This window comes from Dasypus novemcinctus, chromosome 8 (assembly GCF_030445035.2).
Source record: "Dasypus novemcinctus isolate mDasNov1 chromosome 8, mDasNov1.1.hap2, whole genome shotgun sequence".
Lineage (NCBI taxonomy): Eukaryota > Metazoa > Chordata > Mammalia > Cingulata > Dasypodidae > Dasypus > Dasypus novemcinctus.
In genome coordinates this window covers 68,738,548-68,753,823 of record NC_080680.1, presented here as the reverse complement: position 1 = coordinate 68,753,823, position 15,276 = coordinate 68,738,548, and positions in this window count along the sequence as shown.

Genomic DNA, 15,276 nt, shown 5'->3' with positions numbered 1-15,276 from the left:
TCCCTGTATTTAAATCTCTCTCAAGTGATCCCAATGAATGAGTGTCTGTGCACGCTGTAAACTTTGCTTAGAAAAACTTTCTCCCCATTCCGTACTGGCCAACTCATTTTCATCCTTAAATACACAGTTCACCATAAAACTAATGGACATTAACATTCAGAGTGCCTTGTTTTCACAAAGCTCCCAATTTTTAGAGCCCCATTTCACAGAGCCCATGGGAAAAGGTCCAAAGTGTATTTCTATAGTAGTATATATATATTCATTGTTAGAGATTTCTCCCTTACAAGGTTCATAATGATTAACTGATCACAAGGTTTACAATGGTTAACAAACAGTGATGTGCATTCCCATGACATAGAACATCAAAAGCCTACATGTTCAGATACACCACCACCAATCTCTTGCCATACAAGGGAGAAAATTCACCTGTACAGCTATTGGCCCTCAGGTCTTACTCAAGCCCCAACCCATTCTCACTGATTAAGCCTGTTCCCACCTATAGATGTACCATATAAATTCATGACTGCCTCTGCCAGAGGTGGGCTGAAGTCTCTCTTCAGACACCTGCCATGCCAGCAAGGGGGCTGGTCTATTCTTCAGACACCCTCTTTTGGAAGAGCTTCTCAATAAACTTTCTGCCTGCAATTGTCAGTCTCTGTGTCCCAGTGAGTGATGTTTATCAATAACATATATACATACATACATACATAAATATATATATATATATATATATATGTTTGTTTAAATTGCAAAAGTACAATGATTTAACTACCATTAGCTAAGGCTACTCATTCTACTTAAATTCACATGTCTCCACACTCCACTTTGTGCTTAGTGGCTTTTAGAATGGTTGTGGACAATTTTAGGTCCTTGATAAGGGAAACTTGTGTTATGGAACTATTTATTTAGTGAGATATCTTTTGTTTAGTGGGAATGCAATGTACAAATATTTAGTGGAATATTTTTACATGTTATCCATTTATAACAAAGATATTGCTGGAATGGTTTCCCAGACTATTACTTATCATCCACTACTCAGATCACCTAGCAATTTGAAAAATGTGGGAAAACCAGGTTGATACGAACTTTGCAATATGGACTTATTCCAAAATTCCTAGCATGAAAGTGTGTGGGTTTTGAGAAATTGCAAAGTTTGTAATTTAAGCAGCCAGAAGCTGTCCTTGGAAACATTTTCAAGCATCCAATGTGTAAAACTGTAAGAGAAATATTTGGATTTCATTTATACTTATTTCAAAAATAAAAGTCCTCCCTTTTTCATAATAGCAGGCTATAATATCCTAAATGTACTATATTTTTATTCATTTCTGAATAGGAATTATGCAAAATATAATTATCTGTGTAACAACACAAGAAATAGCAAATACATCTATGTGTAAAGCTGTATCTTTATGCATTCCCAAAACATATGCATGCCTATAAAACATCATTAAGAAAAATAAAACTAACTCATAGTATTTCATTCCAAGTAGGATACTGACAATACAAAGGTTAAGAGTTCTCAATTGTAAAATTATTTAGATTAATCTCTGTCCAAAAAAATTTCAAAAGCTCTGAAATCTTATAAGTGTTGCACAAAAGAAACTTGATAGAGGTTTCCCCAATTGACAATAATCCTAAAAATTTATATCGCATAGCCAATAATGAGTTGTGAAACTGAGAAATACTTTACTACACTGTTAGCAATTTAAAAAACATTCTGCAAACTTTCAATAAGAAAGAAACTTTCAATAAGACAGTTAATTATCTTTTTTTCTCTGCATGAAAAATGACATAACTATTGTCAAAAAATTGATGTTCAAAGATTGAGATGAAAAACTTAGATCTACATAAAGGGAACATTAGAGAAAGAATAAATGAAGGTGAATAAAATGTTTTCTTTTTCTTAGTCTTAATTGATCTAAGAGATAACTGCTTAAAGCAGCAATAATAGTAACAATGTAGCATATGGATAAGTTAAATGAATTATAGGATATGGCAGCAATGTCACAATGTATGGCAGCAATGTCACAAATGATGGGATAAAATATTATGTATACACTGTTATGTTACAAGGTGAAAAAGTGAAGCAGTATAGTGAGGTATATGGAAACTCTATACTTCCTTCCAAACTTTTCTATAAATCTAAAACAATGGCAAACTATTTTATTAAAATAAATTATTAGAATATACAAAATATTTAGAAAATTATTATATGGTGATGTCAGAAATTAATAAAATGAAATGTTATTGGTCTAGACTTTGAGATATCCATTGAATGATACAGCATGAAAATTTGCAATTTGCTGGGAACTTTTTCAAATTTTATTTTTGCATTTACAAAATCCTATTCTTTTTCCAAAAGAGAGCCATTCAAAGTGTATATTTTATAGCCCCAAAACCCTGGATATCAATCTTCTTTGGTTATCCCATTTGCATGTTCCCAAAGCATAGCTTTTAGTTCCTGAATGAACTATATTCCTTCTTTCACACTGTATCTGAAATACCAAAAATCAAGGATTATGCTTTAGATTCGTGGCAATCAAAATATTTAGCATGCAAATACCATTTGTTTGTAACTCTGGATAATGATAGAGTCTGGAGAAGGATTCCACCAGTGCTGACTCAAATTAAAAGAAAAAAAAAAACAAAACAAATGGTAGGAGATTTATATTCCAGATCCACCAGTCCAGGTCCCTCCCTCTCACTCAGTCCAGGGAAACTTAAGAGTCACACAGTGATAGCATGGCCAAGGTACCTCCTGCCACAGATTTTACCATAAAGCCACCCCCAGCGGTAAATTAGAACCACACACATAACCAGGACACAAGGAACCAAGTCTGCAGAGACCCAGGGCAGAATACAGTGGCTGACTAGGATATGCACATAAAGGGCTCCAGGAAATGTAAGACACCGTAGCAGAACTGTTGGCAAAGGTGCTCACATTCAGTCCAGGCTCTGACTGCTAGCTCACCTAAATGAAAAAATGGACCTTTATGGATTGACCCCATCTGGCTCCCTGGAGAGGCACCTTGCTAGAGGCAGAAAAAACCCACATAGAAAAAGGGGAGAGTTGGGGACTGAATTGCTGGCAACACAGGTCCCAGAACAGAAAAGAGTAATGAATAGGAGTCACTGAGTGAAGGAGAGAAATTAAACAAATCATAGGAGCTTCAGAGAAAATTTCTTCACAAAAACTAACAGAACAGATCAGGATTACCTGAGAAGGAACAGAGGAAAGAAACCTTTCTCCTGGGCGTGAAACAGTTGTACACAAAAGCTCAAACTTAAAAGTTGAACTGCATTTCCAGGACAGAAATCTGGTGGAGACCTGAGGAAATCTGAACATTTAAATTCAGGTTACTCTAAAAGTACATTATAACTTTGACCAAGTGTTGGAAGAGACTTCGTAACACATAGTCAATTTACAATACAACCCTGGGCAAGAGGGGGAAAGTGATCTTCAGAGTTAGCATATCAAAAATCAGATGCACAGACATCAGCAAAAAATTACAAGTCATACTAAGAAACAGGAAAGTATGGCTAAGTCAAAGGAACAAATTAAAAAATTCAAAGGAGACAGACTTTGGAACGAATAAGCAGGTTCAAACAAATATCCTAAATAAGGAAAATATGGATAGAAATAAACTAATAGTGGATATAGATCTAAAGGATATAAAGAAGTCAATATGTGAGCAAAACAAAGATTGGAAAAGAAACAGTAGAAATTATGGATATGAAAGTTACAAAAAAGAATATTAAATACAAGTGTATTTTTAGTAAGGCATACAAAAGCAGATTTTAATATGCAATAGAAAGGATTAGCAAAATGGAAAACAAGGCAATCAAAATCATACAGTTAGATAAACAAATGGAGGAAAGAATAGAAAAAAATGGTGCAGTGTCTAAGGGACTTTAGTGACAGAATGAAGCATACCAACATATGCATCATGGAAGTCCCAGAAAGAGAAAAGAAGGAAAGGGAAGAAAGAATATTTAAGGAAATAGTGGCTTAAAATTTGCCAACTCTTATGAAAGACATAAATATACATGTCCAAGAAGCACAACATACTGCAAAGGATAAATCCTAATACACCTGAGACACATACTAACCAGAATCTCAAATGCTAAAGATAATGAGAGAATTCTGAAAGTAGCAAGGAAAATGTACTTTGTCATATACAAGGGATATTCAATAGGACTAAGTGCTACTTTCTCATTAGAAACCACGGAGGCAAGAAGACAGTAGTATGATATATTTAAGGTACTAAAAGAGGGAAACTGCCAGCCAAAAATTCTTTTTCTGGCAAAACTGTCCTTCAAAAATGAGAGAGAGTTTAAAACATTCACGGATAAACAGAAACTGAGAAAGTTATCACAAAAGCCCTACTCTACAAGAATTGCTAAAGGGATTCCTCCAGGTTGAGAGGAAAAGACAAGATAGAGTGGATTTGAGCAATCTGAAGAAATGAAGATCTTCAGTAAATGTAACTAAGTGGGCGAATACAAAATCCTATAGTACTGTATTCTCATTATATAACTTTGCTGTTTATTCCTATAAGAATTAGAATATTACTGAATAATAAATAATTATATATCCTGAAAATGGACACCCAGAATATAAAGAGGTAATATAGGGAAAAGAACAACATATATAGGGGAAATGGAGGGCAATAGGAACAGAGAAAAGATATGCTATTGAAGTTAATTTGGTTTCTTTTCAAATTAGTAGGTTGTAGGGGTAACTTGTGTAATATTTTAGAAAGTATATAAAATTATACAGAAACAAAAATGAAAAAGGGATTGGTCAGATACATCACAAAAGGACAGCTATGTAGAAAAGGAGACTGCATTAAAGGAAAAGAGAGATCAAAAAGATGTAAGACGTGTAAAAACCAAAGAACAAAATAGTTAAAATAAGTACTGCCTCTACAGTAATAACACTGAATGTTAATGGATTAAACTCCCCAGTTGAAAGACACAGGTGGGCAGACTGGATTTTAAAAGCACAATCCAACTATATGTTTTTTACAGGAGCTTCACCTTAGATCCAATAACATATGTAGGTTGAAGTGAAAGGGTGGAAAAAGATAATCCATGCAAATACTAACCAAAAGAGAATTGGGGTAGCTAAACTAATATCAGACGAAACAGACTTTTTAAAGCTGTTACAAAAGACAAAGAAGGACAGTGTATATTAATTAAAAGGGCAATCTACAAAGAAAAAAATAACAGTCATAAATATTTATGAACTTAATCACAATGCCCCAAAAGATTGGCAAAACTGAAGGGATAACTACACACCTATACAATAATATTTGGAGACTTCAATACACACTGTCATTAATAGATGCAGCATCTAGGCAAATGATCAATAAGGAAAAAGAAAACTTAAATAAATGAACTAGACATTATAAAAATATATAGAACATCGAACCCCAAAGCACCAGGATACACATTCTTCTCAAGTGCACATAGATTGTTCTCCAGAATAGACCACGCAAATTTTAAAATGTTTACACAAAGTGTCATCTTTGAGCACAATGGAAATGAGACTGGAAATCAATAAACAGATGAGAGCTGGAAAATCCAAAAACATATATAAGCTAAATAACATACTCTTAATCAAAGGGTCAAAGAAGAAATCAGTAAATATCTTGAGACAAATGCAAATAATGACACAACAAATAAAGCTATGGGATGCAATAAGGGTAGTTCTCAAAGGGAAATTTGATAGCCCTAAATGCTTACATTATAAAAGAAGAAAGAGCTAAAATCAAACACCTTACAGGGCACCTGGAGGTACTAGAAAAAGAACAGCAAACTAAGCCCAAATCTAGCAGAAAGAAAGAAAGAAAGATTATAGAAGAAAAAAAATGAAATAGAGAATTAAAAAACAAAAGTGAGCATTAACGAAACCAAAAGTTTTTTAAAGATCAATAAAATTGAGAAACCCTTGACTAGAATGACAAAGGAAAAAAGGTTACAAATAAATAAAAATCAGATATGAGAGGATGGACACTACCACTGACCCCACTCAAATAAAAAGGATCCTAAGAATATACTAAGGACAACTAGATGTCAACAAATTAGATAACCTAGATGAAATGGAAAAATTCCTAGAAACACATAAACAATCTACATTGATTCTAGAAGAAATAGAACTCAATAGACCAATTGCATGTAAAGAGATTAAGTCAGTAATCAAAAACCTCCCAACAAAGGAAAGCTCAAGACTAGATGGCTTCACAGAGGAATTCTAAAATACAATTCAAAAATAAATAACACCATTCCTGTGCAAACTTTACCAAAAAAATTGGAAGAGAAGAGAACATTACCTATCTCATTTTGAGACCACAACCACCCTAATACCAAAGCCAGATAAAGGAACTATAAGAAAAAATTATATGCAAAAACTTAAACAAAATTCTAGCAAACAGAATCCAACCTCATATTAAAAATTATACACCATGATGAAGTTGCATTTATCTTAGATATGCAAGGGTGGTTCAACTTAACAAATTCAATTAGTGTAATATTCCACATTAACAGAATGAAGGGGAAAAAGCCACACGAGCATCTTGATGGACACAGAAAACGCATGTGACAAAATTCAGGATCCTTTCTTGAAAAAAGGGAAAAAAACTTAGAAAAATAGGAATAGAAGAAAACTTTCTCAACATGATAAACAGCATATGTGAAAAACCCTTAGCTAACCTCATACTAAATGGTGAAAGATTGTAAGCATTCCCTCTAAGATCAGGAACAAGACAAGGATGCCCACTGTCACCATTAGTATTCAACATTTTACCAGAAGCTCTCTGTCGGCAGAGCAATTGGGTAAGAAAAGTAAAATGTACCCAAGTTGGAAGGCAAGAAGTAAAGCTTTCACTATTAGCAGATGACCTGTACCTATATATAGAAAGTGCTGAAAACAAAGCTACTAGACTTAATAAGGAAATACAGCAAAGTGGCATGATACAAGATCAATATGCAAAAACAAGTAATGTTTCCATACGCAAGCTATGAGCAATCTGAATAAGAAATTCAGGGAAAAAAAGAATCCATATACAATAGCAACTAAAATTATCAAATATCTAGCAATAAATTGAACCAAGGATTTAAAGGACTTATACATGGAAAATTACAAAACTTAGCAAAATTATATCAAAGAGGATATAAATATATGGAAAGACATTCCATGCTCATGGATTAGAAGACTAAATATTGCTAAGGTATCAGTTTTACCCAAAAAGATTTACAGATTCAATGCAATCACAAAATTCCAACAGCCTTCTTTGCAGATATGGAAAAGCCAATCATCACATTTATATTGTGGGTTTTGAATAACCAAAAACATTTTGAAAAAGAAGAATGAAGTTGGAGGACGCACACTTCCTGATTTTAAAACTTACTACAAAGCAACAATGGTCAAAATAGCATGGTACTGGCTCAAGGATAGATACGCAGACCCGTGTTACCAAACTGAGACTTCTGAAATAGGTCCTCACATCTATGGCCAATTGATTTTTACCCTTGGCTGCCAAATCCACTCAATTGGAAAAGAAGAGTCTCTTCAACAAATGGTATTGGTAGAACTTGCCATCCATATACAAAAGAATGATATTATATACATATATCATATACAAAAATTAACTCAAAATTGGTCAAAAACCTAAATATAAGAATCAGGACTATAAAACATGGGAAAGCACATATAGGATCTAGTATTGGGCAATGATTTCCTAGTCTTTACAACCAAAGCACAAGCAATAAAAGAAAGAGCAGGACCTCATCAAAATTAAAAAGTATTTTATCATCAAAGTGAAAAGGCAAACTTCTTAATGGGAGAAAATACTTGGAAACCACATATCTGATAAGGGTTTAATAGCCACAATATATAAAGAAATCCTACAACTCAAAAATAAAAAGACAACACATTTTTTTAAAAAATGGCAAAATACTTGAAAAGGCATTTCTCCATAGAGGATGTATAAATGGCCAAAAAGCACATGAAAAGATGATCAACATCATTAGCTCTGAGGGAAATGCAAATCAAAGCCATAATGAGATTCCATATCACCTCCACTAAAATGACTATTAAAATTTTTTAAAATTACGAGTATTGGAGAGGATGTATAGAAATAGGAACACTATTACTCATCATTGCTGATGAGAATGAAAAACGACACAGTGACTGTGGAAGACAGTTAGTTCTTCAGAAAGTTAGGTATAGAATTAATATATCATTCTGTAATTCCATTACTAGGTATATAACCGAAAGAATTGAAAGTAGGGAATTGAACAGACATCTGCATACTGATGTTCACAGTGGCATTATTCACGATTACCATAAGATGGAAGCAACCCGTGTTCATCTATGATGAATGGGTAAATGAAATGTGGTTTATACATGCAATGGTGTATTATTAAGTCATAAAAAGGAATGAATTCTGATACATGCAACAACATGGATGATATTTTAAGACATCAGGTTGAGAGAAATAAGCCAGGTACAAAAGGCAAATAATTGCACAATATCACTGATATGATATAAGTTGACTAAGCAAACTCATAGAGTCAGAATCTAGAATATAGCTTACCAGGGGCTAAGTTGGATTAGGGTATGGGGAGTTAAGGTTTAAATTGTACAGAGTTTCTATTTGGGTTGATTGTAAAGTTTTGGTAATAGAGGGTGGTGATGGGGGCACAACATTGTGAATGTAATTAACACCATTGAATTATAAATGTGCATGTGGTTAAAAGGGAAAAATTTAGGTCATATATGTTACTAGAAAATTTTCTTTGATTACCAAGCAATATGACAGTCACTTAGCAATCAGAACAGACATTGCTGTAGAGCTAGAGCCAGGTCCTTCTTTTCATTGGAAGATATTGTCTACTTAGGCAAGAGTGACACCAATCTATGTTCTGAAAGTTATATAATGAGTTGCTTGGGCATTCTAACTGGCACAAAATTTACAATTCATTACAATGATAGTTTAGCATGCTTTGTAGATTGGTAACTTGGATATCTATTTGTCTGACTCACCACAATATGCTGGCTTTTCCTATAACTTAGCTCTAATAAAAGCTCTAAAACAAGGGAATTTTTCTTTATTGTGAGCAATGGCTCTCAGATGTGATATATTATGGGGTTAAGGAAGAACTCTCTGGTGTTAGACTGACTAGTTTGTCGGTCCTAACAAATAACTTAAATTTCATAATGTTAGATGATCACATCATAGGTTTGTTGTGCATAATACATTCATTATATTAGTTTCCTGTGATGGCAGTAACAAATTACCAAAAACCTGGTGGCTTAACACAATGGAAATATCTGTTTTCATAGTTATAGATAACTAAGTGAACTAAAATTAAGTTCACTGGGACAAAATCAAGGTGTCAACAGGGCCACAATCTCTCTAGAGCTCTAGAGGGAATCTATTCCTTGGCTTCCTTTGGCAAATCCACTTGGCATTTATTCTATGTTGCTTATGATATGTCCCATAAGCCCTTACAATATTGACACCCATCTCTGGGTAGGGTAAGATCATTAAGTCTACTGCCGTGGTTCCTAAACTCTGAGGAGAGTGTTTTGGGAATTGCGTCTTACTCCCCCTTTCTAAAATCACTAAAATTATTTTTGAATTTTCTGACTTTAATGATGTCTCAAAGGGCCTATGATGGATACCAACAGTGTACCTTCTTTTAAGCACAAATATCTTATGATTTTAAATTCTGGTAGCTGCCCAACTCATGAGTGTGACACTAAGTAATGGGCACATGACCAAGTTCCAAGCAGTTTTATTCGCTCGTGACCTAGAATTCTAAGAGAAAATATTCTTGAAGTTGCACATTTAGGGAAAGGAAGATTTAGTTCATAAATCAGGGCCACGAAGACCTATGAGAATGATTCATGCAACCCTTAGAGTAGGACAGGTGTCAGCTCATGTTCCTCTAAACTTCTGCATTATTTTAACTAGTGGCTTTACATGGGAAAACATCTACACTTGTGGTCAGATGAAGTCCTTGCTCAGACTCAATCCAGGTACAAACTTTCTCAAATTGCTAACATTCTCACTATGTTCCTGAGGAATTTCAAGTAAGTCTAAGTATTAAGTCCCACCTGGAATGACATAAAACGTGCTTTGAAAAATTACTCCATCTGTACCAACATAGCCTTGCATACCCCAAAATCTACATTTTCCCCCACTTGGTGTATGACTGACAATTTTTTACTGTTCCAGTGAAATGTGAAAAGTTGAAATGCAGGTTCATAAAATCCATGCTTATGCACATAAATATTCATAGATTGCTCTAGTAAATTTTTTTTTCCATTCTGTATGGTATATTTATTTCAAATCTCTTGGGAGAGTCTGCTGAGATATTCTGATTCTGATTAAAACTGAGTTGGAGGAGGTTTTAAGAAGAATTTAACCCATAATTATTAGAAGTCTTCAAAATATTAATAAATTGCAAGATAGAACAACAGATATTTTGGGCTAAAATTAGTCCTTATTTCCAGATTTTGCCACCTTATGCCTTGTAAATACCATGTCTGCATATCCTTTTCCTCTCAAAAAACTTTATTCAATGGGTGGCATTCACAGCTGGCAGGAACATGAGCCCTGATGCACATCTAGAGGTCTTAAAATAAACCAAAAGAAATATAATGAAAATCATTTGACATTGATAGATATGTTCAAAAGCATTGCCAATTTTGAGAACCAAATTTTTTTGAAGGACACTTTCTAAAGATACTAGAAGCCTCTATTTTTAGATGAGAATGACAATATTCTACATTCCTGGTTTACTTATTCTTTTCAATTGATCTTTCGTGTTCTTCAGAGCCCATTCCCTTAAGAGAGGTTATGTAAAAAGAAGGTAGTAATAATGCTGGTTCAAATATTTCTGGATACCTTGGTGAGGGTGAGGTTAGAGTAAGAGATTCTCAGGGATTTTTGTTGGATTAGGATCCTCAAACCCATAGCTAAATGCTAGAGGGTATGGGGTTGGCTGGTGAATGGTTGTAAAGAACTAGGATAAAGATAAAATTAATGTTAAAATTCTTATGTGTTCATTTACTCATTCATTGAGATTAATGAGACATGATCCTTGTCTTCCAGATGAGGACATGCAAGACAGTGGACTCAGAGGGCAGGAACTGAGGACAGAAACTTGAGGCAGAAACACACTTAGAGAGACAAGTAGATTTGTAGAAAAAGTAGGTGATATTTAAAAGGACTGGAGTGGGGGGGGGGCAGGCAGAATTCTCTGTTGTTTTCATTGTCTATTAGCCTTTTGAAGATATCACGGCACGAACTTCCAAACATCTGGAAGCAAATCAGTCGAGTCTGCCAATCATATGGGGATTTCTTTATTTCTAAAACTTTAAGGCAGTACAGTCAGTAAACTGGCTGAATTTGTTGAGCTTACCTTCAGGTATCTGACCTTGTTTGTGCTCAATAAATATTTACCTAATCAAGCTGAGTCAGAATGAGAGGGGTGCCCCATTAATAATCTGACACCAGATATTGTTTCAATGGAGCCATCCATTCCAATTCACCCAGAAAAAGGCACAAATGCTCAGTCTTACAGTACTTTCATTAGATGATCATTATTTCGGGCAGCTTGCTGACAAAGAAAAATTTTTACCTGTTTTATTTTACAGCCTCCAAATTTTCTCTCGCCAGATGGGTGCTTACCTAATTGCAAAGCAGATTGTGTCTATGTCTACAAAAGCAAATTGAATAGGAGGCTTGAAATTAATCTAGAAGTCACATGTGTGTGTGTTGTCCTAAGTAAATATGACAATAGCATCCAACCATCATTAAGCTGCACTCATCTAATGGTTATGCTCTATTTGCATTGGTTCATTTATTCACCAATATTTTTCAAAGTGTGGAATTAGATTATATATATCAGAGTCACCTGAGGTCCCTATTCAATATAGATTCCTAGGCTCCACTCAGGACCTACACTATTAGAAGCCCTGAAGATGAATCTGGAGAACCAGAAGTTTTAGGAAGCCTTCCAAGGAATTCTTTTGTACAGTGAAATCTGAAAAGGAGGAAGTCTCTAAGCAGTGGTTAGTGATTTTGCCCTCCAGGGGTTATTTGGCAATGACTATCGAACTTTTGTGATCATCATGATTTTGAAAGGAGGTGTGTGTTGCTGGGTAGAGGCCATGGATGCTGCTAAATATCCCACATGGCATAGTACAGTACCCCACAACAAAAATTATCTAGTCCAGAATGTCAGTACCACCATAGTTGAGAAACACTTTCTACAAACCAATCATAAGCAATGGCAAACCTGTAGTAGAACACAAGGAGATTTATGGCTCACAGCTATTGAGCACAAGACATTTACCTGAATGGAACAGGAAATCATAATTTTTTTTTCGATTTTATCTGAAATTTCATTATGACCTCCTTCATACTTGAAGCCTTTTAGCTTTATTTTGTTTTTATAGATGTCTTATAGGTGAAAGTAGGGCTGGATTCAAGGTAATGTGACCTGTGCAGTCTCCCAGGGCCCTGCAGTTGTAAGGGCCCACACCTGCTTAAAAGCTCTCCTACTATTCCTGACTTCTGTCAATAATTATTCTACTTAACTAGCGGCCCTGCATTTTCATTTTTCATGAGCCCTGAAGAACTACCGATAATGTAGCTCGTTCTGGGTGATGGTATACTTTTATATAAAGTTTTCAATTTGTGTTTAAATATATTGTTCTAAAGGAGGTGCAAGTGTGTTACAAGGAAAGCAAGTTGGGTACAAACTAAATGTTGTATCATTTTTTTTATTCATTTTGTCTTTGCCAATGCCTTGCCAAGTTTCCTATGATCATTTGTCATCAGATGTCTAATGAACATCTACTTTGTGCAAATCACAACAGGTGGTTGCCTATGTTTTCTGAACAACATATAAAAATATACAGTCTGACAAGAATAAACATTTTTTAATGTTAATGATGGAATAGAATAATGAAAGCAGTCAAATACTCCTAATGAGAATTTAATCTGTAAAATCATTCTGAGCAAAAAATCAACAGTATATATCAAATGCCTTAAAGAGTGATTCTATTCTTTGCCCCATTACATTTAATTTTGTATATTTATTAAGGAAATAATCAGAAATGTAGCCAAAGTCTGTGCTTACTTTTTGTGCATTTCAGCATTTTTGATACTACAGTAAATAGAATAATCTTAAGTGCCAAATATTGGAGAATGGTTAAAGACCTAAATATGATTAAATAAAATAGTATATAATCATTAAAATATTTAATGGTAGAGCCCATTAATATTAAACATTATTAAACAACAAAATCAGAATTTTAGAGTACTTATGTCTTATAGATAGATAGATAAATGGATAATAAAAAAAAAAAAAAAAAAACTTAAAGGAAAATATATTGGTCAGACTCCAGTCAAGGAAACACAATGCATTCCATGTAGTCCAGGTGCAATAGTTTTACTCTAGGGTTTAGCTTCTCCACAATAAGCTGTTGAAATTCTCAATATCTGTGAAACTCCTACCAATTATCTCAGTCAACAGCAGCCGTGTGGGAAGCTCTTCACTGTCCACTAGAAGAGCCATTTTGAATCTCATATGTACTCCTGAGTCTCTCTGCCAGTCTCCCCAAAGAATAATGGCCTATTATTTAGGAATATGAGCATCTTTGAACAGTGCTGCTCACCGACAAAAGTGGATCTACACAAAGAAAGGAATTTTGGGTAATGTAGTTCCAAGCTTCTCCCCTGGAGGCTGAGAGGAGGAGGGTGAAAATGCTCAATTCACCACTAACAATCTGGCAGAGAAAGATACTATGATGTTAACAGAGTTTATTTCTAGATATAGAAGAATTATAGTGGAGGAGGCAGCCTTTCTTTTCTTAATATTGCTCCTAGTTTCCAAATCTTCCATAGATAAGAGTATCTTAGTTGTATAATCAGAAAAGAAAAGTGTTTAATTTTTAAAATGAGCATGGGTTCTGGAATAGAATATTTAAAATCAAAGCTTTTGAGGAAAATCTTAAATTTTTGTTGGTTATAATAGAATCTGTTAGAATCTCTGATGTTTGCCGGTCACCTCCTGAGTCATTTCATCTGTTGCTATCTCAAAACCCAAACACAATTGCTCCTTCAGGTATAAATGCATTGCATAAGCTCAAATGTTAGTAGAAAACATTTGCTTTGCATGTTCAGAAAGAAAGACCTTCCTACACAATAGAGCTCTGGAAAGTTACCTTAGGAATCAGTGAAGCACCCACATCTTACCCTCATTGTAGCAGTTGGATATCGTTTATGAATTCCAAAAATAGGTATTGGATTACGTTTGAAAACTGTTCTGTACCTGGGCATGATTAAATTATGATTAGGGCTTTGATTGGGCCACATCAGCAGGATGTTGAGTCCTTACCCCCTTGGTGGGTGGGGACTCACAGATAAAACTACAGGGCAGAGCAGAGGAGTTAGGTGTAGTTTTGATGTTCAAGTGTTGATGTTGGAGTCTTGATGCTGGAGTCTTGAACTGGAGCCCTGGGAAGTAAGTACACAGAGGAGCTTGGTCATGAGGAAAGAAAGGCCCTGGGAAGAGAAACAAGCCATTTGCCTAATAGTCTATAGCTGGCCTGTGGAGCTACCAGAGCAGCTGAGTCCAGAGATAGGCAAGCTCCAGGAAGAGTGGAACCAAGGAAGCTTGAATCCTCACAGACATTAGCAGCCATCTTGCCCTACCACATTGCAATAGGCTTCAGTGAGAAAGTAACTTATGCTTTAAGGCTTGGTAACTGTGAGCTTCTACCCCAAATAATTACCCATTATAAAAGCCAACAGATTTCTAGTATTTTGCATCAGCACCACTTTGTCTCACTAATACACCCATTTTGACAATTCATAGTTATTGGTGCAGCAGTCAAACACCAGCAGGAAGTTAGGTGGCTTTCAGGTCAGGACCCAAGCCTTCTGCAATTCAGGACTTACATTTGGAATTATGAATCTAGGAGCAATTATATGATTTAACATACAGCCTCCTGGTTAAGCCTGCCTAGTTGTTTAACTCTTTTGATTTCTTCACTGAACTCTACTTCTGCTGGTAGGTTGACCTTGGAGCAGTGACTGAAGCAGGGACAGCCACAACTTACTGGCTGCTGTGGAAGACAGGAAATAAAATTTAAGGGACTTCATCTCTGTTTAGGGAAAGTAAACTGCACATATGAACATGAAATTACTTGTGAATAATGATATGGCTTTATATATTGTAAAATACTGAGGC